Consider the following 12,007-nt stretch of genomic DNA (forward strand, 5'->3'; position numbering starts at 1 on the left):
CTGACACGCTTGCGTTTTTCCAGTTCTGAAAAAGAAACATACCGTTTTAATGTAGCAATTGAGCAGTACGAAACCGTCTGAATGTTGCTGTTGACCATTTTTTGCTAGGAAGATGCTCTTGAGCTTGAAACACACACAGCAAGACCGGTGTTAACTAGCGAAATGGTCGGCAGAGTGCCGACACCGCGAGTTTTGACTGGCACTTGCACATCTAAAACAACGTCGGAAAGTAACTCGTTCGGCTTTTGAGTCACATAAAGTATGTGTGTTAATTTTGACGCCACTAGCTCTGCTTGTTGTCATGCAATTTCTTTGCCTCTCAGAAATGATTATGACATAAAAGTGAAGTACGTGACGAGTGTGACGTTAGGAAAACATTAGGCAGCATGGAGAGATGCTGTATGGGACCACCCAACCCAAACGAGTACTGTGTGACGTGCTACCCGGCAAGTATTCACCGAGGTAGCCGGCTATCTCAGTCGGTAGAGCGTCAGACACTTAATCCCACCGTCGTGGGTTCGAGCCAGACGCTGGGCGAAACGGAATTTTGTTCCGCTGCAGGTGTGAATTACCGTTTTTCTGATTAACGAGATTTAATGGAAATAGCAACTTTAAACTTTGCCTACGTCTCTGTCAGTCGCAAGGAAACTGTATTTGAAGGTGAAGGTGATTTTGTAGACATGTGTAAAAGACATGTTCTGAAATGCAAGTGTTGTGGTTTGGAGAGCACATCGGTTACGTGTCAGATGTGTAGCCAAGCAGTAATTTGTCGCCATAGCTGCAAATATTAGCCGATAATATGAATTGTTGTCAGCTAAAGTCTGATGATGCAGACGACCGTAAGGACGAAGTACCCAAGAGTACCGCTACGCCGCGCCTCTTTAGCTCAGTGGTAGAGCACTGGTCTAATAAACCAGGGGTCGTAAGTTCCATCCTCACAGGAGAAAGATGAATTTTGGAAATCAGTTGCGCGTCGTGGCCGTATAGCAAACAGTACCTGTGATGACGAACAATTACCGACAGGCGTTTTTTTAAGATTTACTCTCAGATGTGATTAAGGCGAATGGCGCAGATAAAGCATTTGCCAAAGCGGTACAGCATAAGGTGGGACGAGGCAGTCTGAATTACATTTTATAGATGTATTTCTCACATATCTCAGAGCCTCTCGCGATCTTCGTCGTCGTCGTCGTCGTCGTCGTCGTCGCCGCCGCCGCTTCTGCAGAAGTAGCAAATGGCCATCGTAGCAAATGCGGCGAGGGACGGCCTGCCTTCGATTCCGAATGCACAAATTGTGTGGTCTTGTTTTCTCAGTCTATATTTGGTCGGTCTCGTCAGAGGTTGAATGTAACGAATGGGTGGGAAAGAGCAAGGGGCAGCGGCTGTGTAGAACGAAAACACAAATCCTCAGGGGTGTGAGCGTTTCGAGATGAGTCGTATACATGTAAATGTTGATCGTCAGTGACCGTGTGGTCTAATGGATAAGGCGTCGGACTTCGTATCTGAAGATTACAGGTTCGAATGCTGACACGCTTGCGTTTTTCCAGTTCTGAAAAAGAAACATACCGTTTTAATGTAGCAATTGAGCAGTACGAAACCGTCTGAATGTTGCTGTTGACCATTTTTTGCTAGGAAGATGCTCTTGAGCTTGAAACACACACAGCAAGACCGGTGTTAACTAGCGAAATGGTCGGCAGAGTGCCGACACCGCGAGTTTTGACTGGCACTTGCACATCTAAAACAACGTCGGAAAGTAACTCGTTCGGCTTTTGAGTCACATAAAGTATGTGTGTTAATTTTGACGCCACTAGCTCTGCTTGTTGTCATGCAATTTCTTTGCCTCTCAGAAATGATTATGACATAAAAGTGAAGTACGTGACGAGTGTGACGTTAGGAAAACATTAGGCAGCATGGAGAGATGCTGTATGGGACCACCCAACCCAAACGAGTACTGTGTGACGTGCTACCCGGCAAGTATTCACCGAGGTAGCCGGCTATCTCAGTCGGTAGAGCGTCAGACACTTAATCCCACCGTCGTGGGTTCGAGCCAGACGCTGGGCGAAACGGAATTTTGTTCCGCTGCAGGTGTGAATTACCGTTTTTCTGATTAACGAGATTTAATGGAAATAGCAACTTTAAACTTTGCCTACGTCTCTGTCAGTCGCAAGGAAACTGTATTTGAAGGTGAAGGTGATTTTGTAGACATGTGTAAAAGACATGTTCTGAAATGCAAGTGTTGTGGTTTGGAGAGCACATCGGTTACGTGTCAGATGTGTAGCCAAGCAGTAATTTGTCGCCATAGCTGCAAATATTAGCCGATAATATGAATTGTTGTCAGCTAAAGTCTGATGATGCAGACGACCGTAAGGACGAAGTACCCAAGAGTACCGCTACGCCGCGCCTCTTTAGCTCAGTGGTAGAGCACTGGTCTAATAAACCAGGGGTCGTAAGTTCCATCCTCACAGGAGGAAGATGAATTTTGGAAATCAGTTGCGCGTCGTGGCCGTATAGCAAACAGTACCTGTGATGAACAATTACCGACAGGCGTTTTTTTAAGATTTACTCTCAGATGTGATTAAGGCGAATGGCGCAGATAAAGCATTTGCCAAAGCGGTACAGCATAAGGTGGGACGAGGCAGTCTGAATTACATTTTATAGATGTATTTCTCACATATCTCAGAGCCTCTCGCGATCTTCGTCGTCGTCGTCGTCGTCGTCGTCGTCGTCGTCGCCGCCGCCGCTTCTGCAGAAGTAGCAAATGGCCATCGTAGCAAATGCGGCGAGGGACGGCCTGCCTTCGATTCCGAATGCACAAATTGTGTGGTCTTGTTTTCTCAGTCTATATTTGGTCGGTCTCGTCAGAGGTTGAATGTAACGAATGGGTGGGAAAGAGCAAGGGGCAGCGGCTGTGTAGAACGAAAACACAAATCCTCAGGGGTGTGAGCGTTTCGAGATGAGTCGTATACATGTAAATGTTGATCGTCAGTGACCGTGTGGCCTAATGGATAAGGCGTCGGACTTCGGCTCTGAAGATTACAGGTTCGAATGCTGTCACGCTTGTGTTTTTCCAGTTCTGAAAAAGAAACATACCGTTTTAATGTAGCAATTGAGCAGTACGAAACCGTCTGAATGTTGCTGTTGACCATTTTTTGCTTGGAGATGCTCTTGAGCTTGAAACACACACAGCAAGACCGGTGTTAACTAGCGAAATGGTCGGCAGAGTGCCGACACCGCGAGTTTTGACTGGCACTTGCACATCTAAAACAACGTCGGAAAGTAACTCGTTCGGCTTTTGAGTCACATAAAGTATGTGTGTTAATTTTGACGCCACTAGCTCTGCTTGTTGTCATGCAATTTCTTTGCCTCTCAGAAATGATTATGACATAAAAGTGAAGTACGTGACGAGTGTGACGTTAGGAAAACATTAGGCAGCATGGAGAGATTCTGTATGGGACCACCCAACCCAAACCAGTACTGTGTGACGTGCTACCCGGCAAGTATTCACTGAGGTAGCCGGCTATCTCAGTCGGTAGAGCGTCAGACTCTTATTCCCAGGGTCATGGGTTCGAGCCAGACGCTGGGCGAAACGGAATTTTGTTCCGCTGCAGGTGTAAATTACCGTTTTTCTGATTAACGAGATTTAATGGAAATAGCAACTTTAAACTTTGCCTACGTCTCTGTCAGTCGCAAGGAAACTGTATTTGAAGGTGAAGGTGATTTTGTAGACATGTGTGAAAGACATGTTCTGAAATGCATGTGTTGTGGTTTGGAGAGCACATCGGTTACGTGTCAGATGTGTAGCCAAGCAGTAATTTGTCGCCATAGCTGCAAATATTAGCCGGTAATATGAAGTGTTGTCAGCTAAAGTCTGATGGTGCAGACGACCGTAAGGACGAAGTACCCAAGAGTACCGCTAGGCCGCGCCTCTTTAGCTCAGTGGTAGAGCACTGGTCTAATAAACCAGGGGTTGTAAGTTCCATCCTCACAGGAGAAAGATGAATTTTGGAAATCAGTTGCGCGTCGTGGCCGTATAGCAAACAGTACCTGTGATGACGAACAATTAGCGACAGGCGTTTTTTTAAGATTTACTCTCAGATGTGATTAAGGCGAATGGCGCAGATAAAGCATTTGCCAAAGCGGTACAGCATAAGGTGGGACGAGGCAGTCTGAATTACATTTTATAGATGTATTTCTCACATATCTCAGAGCCTCTCGCGATCTTCGTCGTCGTCGCCGCCGCCGCTTCTGCAGAAGTAGCAAATGGCCATCGTAGCAAATGCGGCGAGGGACGGCCTGCCTTCGATTCCGAATGCACAAATTGTGTGGTCTTGTTTCTCAGTCTATATTTGGTCGGTCTCGTCAGAGGTTGAATGTAACGAATGGGTGGGAAAGAGCAAGGGGCAGCGGCTGTGTAGAACGAAAACACAAATCCTCAGGGGTGTGAGCGTTTCGAGATGAGTCGTATACATGTAAATGTTGATCGTCAGTGACCGTGTGGTCTAATGGATAAGGCGTCGGACTTCGTATCTGAAGATTACAGGTTCGAATGCTGACACGCTTGCGTTTTTCCAGTTCTGAAAAAGAAACATACCGTTTTAATGTAGCAATTGAGCAGTACGAAACCGTCTGAATGTTGCTGTTGACCATTTTTTGCTAGGAAGATGCTCTTGAGCTTGAAACACACACAGCAAGACCGGTGTTAACTAGCGAAATGGTCGGCAGAGTGCCGACACCGCGAGTTTTGACTGGCACTTGCACATCTAAAACAACGTCGGAAAGTAACTCGTTCGGCTTTTGAGTCACATAAAGTATGTGTGTTAATTTTGACGCCACTAGCTCTGCTTGTTGTCATGCAATTTCTTTGCCTCTCAGAAATGATTATGACATAAAAGTGAAGTACGTGACGAGTGTGACGTTAGGAAAACATTAGGCAGCATGGAGAGATGCTGTATGGGACCACCCAACCCAAACGAGTACTGTGTGACGTGCTACCCGGCAAGTATTCACCGAGGTAGCCGGCTATCTCAGTCGGTAGAGCGTCAGACACTTAATCCCACCGTCGTGGGTTCGAGCCAGACGCTGGGCGAAACGGAATTTTGTTCCGCTGCAGGTGTGAATTACCGTTTTTCTGATTAACGAGATTTAATGGAAATAGCAACTTTAAACTTTGCCTACGTCTCTGTCAGTCGCAAGGAAACTGTATTTGAAGGTGAAGGTGATTTTGTAGACATGTGTAAAAGACATGTTCTGAAATGCAAGTGTTGTGGTTTGGAGAGCACATCGGTTACGTGTCAGATGTGTAGCCAAGCAGTAATTTGTCGCCATAGCTGCAAATATTAGCCGATAATATGAATTGTTGTCAGCTAAAGTCTGATGATGCAGACGACCGTAAGGACGAAGTACCCAAGAGTACCGCTACGCCGCGCCTCTTTAGCTCAGTGGTAGAGCACTGGTCTAATAAACCAGGGGTCGTAAGTTCCATCCTCACAGGAGGAAGATGAATTTTGGAAATCAGTTGCGCGTCGTGGCCGTATAGCAAACAGTACCTGTGATGACGAACAATTACCGACAGGCGTTTTTTTAAGATTTACTCTCAGATGTGATTAAGGCGAATGGCGCAGATAAAGCATTTGCCAAAGCGGTACAGCATAAGGTGGGACGAGGCAGTCTGAATTACATTTTATAGATGTATTTCTCACATATCTCAGAGCCTCTCGCGATCTTCGTCGTCGTCGTCGTCGTCGTCGTCGTCGTCGTCGTCGTCGCCGCCGCCGCTTCTGCAGAAGTAGCAAATGGCCATCGTAGCAAATGCGGCGAGGGACGCCCTGCCTTCGATTCCGAATGCACAAAGTGTGTGGTCTTGTTTCTCAGTCTATATTTGGTCGGTCACGTCAGAGGTTGAATGTAACGAATGGGTGGGAAAGAGCAAGGGGCAGCGGCTGTGTAGAACGAAAACACAAATCCTCAGGGGTGTGAGCGTTTCGAGATGAGTCGTATACATGTAAATGTTGGTCGTCAGTGACCGTGTGGCCTAATGGATAAGGCGTCGGACTTCGGCTCTGAAGATTACAGGTTCGAATGCTGTCACGCTTGTGTTTTTCCAGTTCTGAAAAAGAAACATACCGTTTTAATGTAGCAATTGAGCAGTACGAAACCGTCTGAATGTTGCTGTTGACCATTTTTTGCTTGGAGATGCTCTTGAGCTTGAAACACACACAGCAAGACCGGTGTTAACTAGCGAAATGGTCGGCAGAGTGCCGACACCGCGAGTTTTGACTGGCACTTGCACATCTAAAACAACGTCGGAAAGTAACTCGTTCGGCTTTTGAGTCACATAAAGTATGTGTGTTAATTTTGACGCCACTAGCTCTGCTTGTTGTCATGCAATTTCTTTGCCTCTCAGAAATGATTATGACATAAAAGTGAAGTACGTGACGAGTGTGACGTTAGGAAAACATTAGGCAGCATGGAGAGATTCTGTATGGGACCACCCAACCCAAACGAGTACTGTGTGACGTGCTACCCGGCAAGTATTCACCGAGGTAGCCGGCTATCTCAGTCGGTAGAGCGTCAGACTCTTATTCCCAGGGTCGTGGGTTCGACCCAGACGCTGGGCGGAACGGAATTTTGTTCCGCTGCAGGTGTAAATTACCGTTTTTCTGATTAACGAAATTTAATGGAAATAGCAACTTTAAACTTTGCCTACGTCTCTGTCAGTCGCAAGGAAACTGTATTTGAAGGTGAAGGTGATTTTGTAGACATGTGTGAAAGACATGTTCTGAAATGCAAGTGTTGTGGTTTGGAGAGCACATCGGTTACGTGTCAGATGTGTAGCCAAGCAGTAATTTGTCGCCATAGCTGCAAATATTAGCCGGTAATATGAAGTGTTGTCAGCTAAAGTCTGATGGTGCAGACGACCGTAAGGACGAAGTACCCAAGAGTACCGCTAGGCCGCGCCTCTTTAGCTCAGTGGTAGAGCACTGGTCTAATAAACCAGGGGTTGTAAGTTCCATCCCCACAGGAGAAAGATAAATTTTGGAAATCAGTTGCGCGTCGTGGCCGTATAGCAAACAGTACCTGTGATGACGAACAATTAGCGACAGGCGTTTTTTTAAGATTTACTCTCAGATGTGATTAAGGCGAATGGCGCAGATAAAGCATTTGCCAAAGCGGTACAGCATAAGGTGGGACGAGGCAGTCTGAATTACATTTTATAGATGTATTTCTCACATATCTCAGAGTCTCTCGCGATCTTCGTCGTCGTCGTCGTCGTCGTCGCCGCCGCCGCTTCTGCAGAAGTAGCAAATGGCCATCGTAGCAAATGCGGCGAGGGACGCCCTGCCTTCGATTCCGAATGCACAAAGTGTGTGGTCTTGTTTCTCAGTCTATATTTGGTCGGTCACGTCAGAGGTTGAATGTAACGAATGGGAGGGAAAGAGCAAGGGGCAGCGGCTGTGTAGAACGAAAACACAAATCCTCAGGGGTGTGAGCGTTTCGAGATGAGTCGTATACATGTAAATGTTGGTCGTCAGTGACCGTGTGGCCTAATGGATAAGGCGTCGGACTTCGGCTCTGAAGATTACAGGTTCGAATGCTGTCACGCTTGTGTTTTTCCAGTTCTGAAAAAGAAACATACCGTTTTAATGTAGCAATTGAGCAGTACGAAACCGTCTGAATGTTGCTGTTGACCATTTTTTGCTTGGAGATGCTCTTGAGCTTGAAACACACACAGCAAGACCGGTGTTAACTAGCGAAATGGTCGGCAGAGTGCCGACACCGCGAGTTTTGACTGGCACTCGCACATCTAAAACAACGTCGGAAAGTAACTCGTTCGGCTTTTGAGTCACATAAAGTATGTGTGTTAATTTTGACGCCACTAGCTCTGCTTGTTGTCATGCAATTTCTTTGCCTCTCAGAAATGATTATGACATAAAAGTGAAGTACGTGACGAGTGTGACGTTAGGAAAACATTAGGCAGCATGGAGAGATTCTGTATGGGACCACCCAACCCAAACGAGTACTGTGTGACGTGCTACCCGGCAAGTATTCACCGAGGTAGCCGGCTATCTCAGTCGGTAGAGCGTCAGACTCTTAATCACAGGGTCGTGGGTTCGAGCCAGACGCTGGGCGGAACGGAATTTTGTTCCGCTGCAGGTGTAAATTACCGTTTTTCTGATTAACGAGATTTAATGGAAATAGCAACTTTAAACTTTGCCTACGTCTCTGTCAGTCGCAAGGAAACTGTATTTGAAGGTGAAGGTGATTTTGTAGACATGTGTGAAAGACATGTTCTGAAATGCAAGTGTTGTGGTTTGGAGAGCACATCGGTTACGTGTCAGATGTGTAGCCAAGCAGTAATTTGTCGCCATAGCTGCAAATATTAGCCGGTAATATGAAGTGTTGTCAGCTAAAGTCTGATGGTGCAGACGACCGTAAGGACGAAGTACCCAAGAGTACCGCTAGGCCGCGCCTCTTTAGCTCAGTGGTAGAGCACTGGTCTAATAAACCAGGGGTTGTAAGTTCCATCCTCACAGGAGAAAGATGAATTTTGGAAATCAGTTGCGCGTCGTGGCCGTATAGCAAACAGTACCTGTGATGACGAACAATTAGCGACAGGCGTTTTTTTAAGATTTACTCTCAGATGTGATTAAGGCGAATGGCGCAGATAAAGCATTTGCCAAAGCGGTACAGCATAAGGTGGGACGAGGCAGTCTGAATTACATTTTATAGATGTATTTCTCACATATCTCAGAGCCTCTCGCGATCTTCGTCGTCGTCGTCGTCGTCGTCGTCGTCGCCGCCGCCGCTTCTGCAGAAGTAGCAAATGGCCATCGTAGCAAATGCGGCGAGGGACGCCCTGCCTTCGATTCCGAATGCACAAAGTGTGTGGTCTTGTTTCTCAGTCTATATTTGGTCGGTCACGTCAGAGGTTGAATGTAACGAATGGGAGGGAAAGAGCAAGGGGCAGCGGCTGTGTAGAACGAAAACACAAATCCTCAGGGGTGTGAGCGTTTCGAGATGAGTCGTATACATGTAAATGTTGGTCGTCAGTGACCGTGTGGCCTAATGGATAAGGCGTCGGACTTCGGCTCTGAAGATTACAGGTTCGAATGCTGTCACGCTTGTGTTTTTCCAGTTCTGAAAAAGAAACATACCGTTTTAATGTAGCAATTGAGCAGTACGAAACCGTCTGAATGTTGCTGTTGACCATTTTTTGCTTGGAGATGCTCTTGAGCTTGAAACACACACAGCAAGACCGGTGTTAACTAGCGAAATGGTCGGCAGAGTGCCGACACCGCGAGTTTTGACTGGCACTCGCACATCTAAAACAACGTCGGAAAGTAACTCGTTCGGCTTTTGAGTCACATAAAGTATGTGTGTTAATTTTGACGCCACTAGCTCTGCTTGTTGTCATGCAATTTCTTTGCCTCTCAGAAATGATTATGACATAAAAGTGAAGTACGTGACGAGTGTGACGTTAGGAAAACATTAGGCAGCATGGAGAGATTCTGTATGGGACCACCCAACCCAAACGAGTACTGTGTGACGTGCTACCCGGCAAGTATTCACCGAGGTAGCCGGCTATCTCAGTCGGTAGAGCGTCAGACTCTTAATCACAGGGTCGTGGGTTCGAGCCAGACGCTGGGCGGAACGGAATTTTGTTCCGCTGCAGGTGTAAATTACCGTTTTTCTGATTAACGAGATTTAATGGAAATAGCAACTTTAAACTTTGCCTACGTCTCTGTCAGTCGCAAGGAAACTGTATTTGAAGGTGAAGGTGATTTTGTAGACATGTGTGAAAGACATGTTCTGAAATGCAAGTGTTGTGGTTTGGAGAGCACATCGGTTACGTGTCAGATGTGTAGCCAAGCAGTAATTTGTCGCCATAGCTGCAAATATTAGCCGGTAATATGAAGTGTTGTCAGCTAAAGTCTGATGGTGCAGACGACCGTAAGGACGAAGTACCCAAGAGTACCGCTAGGCCGCGCCTCTTTAGCTCAGTGGTAGAGCACTGGTCTAATAAACCAGGGGTTGTAAGTTCCATCCTCACAGGAGAAAGATGAATTTTGGAAATCAGTTGCGCGTCGTGGCCGTATAGCAAACAGTACCTGTGATGACGAACAATTAGCGACAGGCGTTTTTTTAAGATTTACTCTCAGATGTGATTAAGGCGAATGGCGCAGATAAAGCATTTGCCAAAGCGGTACAGCATAAGGTGGGACGAGGCAGTCTGAATTACATTTTATAGATGTATTTCTCACATATCTCAGAGCCTCTCGCGATCTTCGTCGTCGTCGTCGTCGTCGCCGCCGCCGCTTCTGCAGAAGTAGCAAATGGCCATCGTAGCAAATGCGGCGAGGGACGGCCTGCCTTCGATTCCGAATGCACAAATTGTGTGGTCTTGTTTCTCAGTCTATATTTGGTCGGTCTCGTCAGAGGTTGAATGTAACGAATGGGTGGGAAAGAGCAAGGGGCAGCGGCTGTGTAGAACGAAAACACAAATCCTCAGGGGTGTGAGCGTTTCGAGATGAGTCGTATACATGTAAATGTTGATCGTCAGTGACCGTGTGGTCTAATGGATAAGGCGTCGGACTTCGTATCTGAAGATTACAGGTTCGAATGCTGACACGCTTGCGTTTTTCCAGTTCTGAAAAAGAAACATACCGTTTTAATGTAGCAATTGAGCAGTACGAAACCGTCTGAATGTTGCTGTTGACCATTTTTTACTTGGAGATGCTCTTGAGCTTGAAACACACACAGCAAGACCGGTGTTAACTAGCGAAATGGTCGGCAGAGTGCCGACACCGCGAGTTTTGACTGGCACTTGCACATCTAAAACAACGTCGGAAAGTAACTCGTTCGGCTTTTGAGTCACATAAAGTATGTGTGTTAATTTTGACGCCACTAGCTCTGCTTGTTGTCATGCAATTTCTTTGCCTCTCAGAAATGATTATGACATAAAAGTGAAGTACGTGACGAGTGTGACGTTAGGAAAACATTAGGCAGCATGGAGAGATGCTGTATGGGACCACCCAACCCAAACGAGTACTGTGTGACGTGCTACCCGGCAAGTATTCACCGAGGTAGCCGGCTATCTCAGTCGGTAGAGCGTCAGACACTTAATCCCACCGTCGTGGGTTCGAGCCAGACGCTGGGCGAAACGGAATTTTGTTCCGCTGCAGGTGTGAATTACCGTTTTTCTGATTAACGAGATTTAATGGAAATAGCAACTTTAAACTTTGCCTACGTCTCTGTCAGTCGCAAGGAAACTGTATTTGAAGGTGAAGGTGATTTTGTAGACATGTGTAATAGACATGTTCTGAAATGCAAGTGTTGTGGTTTGGAGAGCACATCGGTTACGTGTCAGATGTGTAGCCAAGCAGTAATTTGTCGCCATAGCTGCAAATATTAGCCGATAATATGAATTGTTGTCAGCTAAAGTCTGATGATGCAGACGACCGTAAGGACGAAGTACCTAAGAGTACCGCTACGCCGCGCCTCTTTAGCTCAGTGGTAGAGCACTGGTCTAATAAGCCAGGAGTCGTAAGTTCCATCCTCACAGGAGAAAGATGAATTTTGGAAATCAGTTGCGCGTCGTGGCCGTATAGCAAACAGTACCTGTGATGACGAACAATTAGCGACAGGCGTTTTTTTAAGATTTACTCTCAGATGTGATTAAGGCGAATGGCGCAGATAAAGCATTTGCCAAAGCGGTACAGCATAAGGTGGGACGAGGCAGTCTGAATTACATTTTATAGATGTATTTCTCACATATCTCAGAGCCTCTCGCGATCTTCGTCGTCGTCGTCGTCGTCGTCGTCGCCGCCGCCGCTTCTGCAGAAGTAGCAAATGGCCATCGTAGCAAATGCGGCGAGGGACGGCCTGCCTTCGATTCCGAATGCACAAATTGTGTGGTCTTGTTTCTCAGTCTATATTTGGTCGGTCACGTCAGAGGTTGAATGTAACGAATGGGTGGGAAAGAGCAAGGGGCAGCGGCTGTGTAGAACGA

General features: G+C 46.6%; 2 non-coding genes across 2 annotated transcripts; both read left to right on the forward strand.

Annotated features, from left to right (window-relative positions):
• The first annotated feature begins 2,396 nt into the window (after positions 1-2,396).
• On the forward strand, positions 2,397-2,468 carry Trnai-aau (transfer RNA isoleucine (anticodon AAU)). Its single transcript has one exon. It is a non-coding gene; the product is annotated as a tRNA-Ile (tRNA).
• Positions 2,469-5,421: 2,953 nt separating this feature from the next.
• Trnai-aau (transfer RNA isoleucine (anticodon AAU)) lies at positions 5,422-5,493 on the forward strand. Its single transcript has one exon. It is a non-coding gene; the product is annotated as a tRNA-Ile (tRNA).
• Positions 5,494-12,007: the final 6,514 nt, after the last annotated feature.

Source organism: Schistocerca gregaria, chromosome 3, assembly GCF_023897955.1.
Source record: "Schistocerca gregaria isolate iqSchGreg1 chromosome 3, iqSchGreg1.2, whole genome shotgun sequence".
In the NCBI taxonomy this organism is placed as follows: domain Eukaryota; kingdom Metazoa; phylum Arthropoda; class Insecta; order Orthoptera; family Acrididae; genus Schistocerca; species Schistocerca gregaria.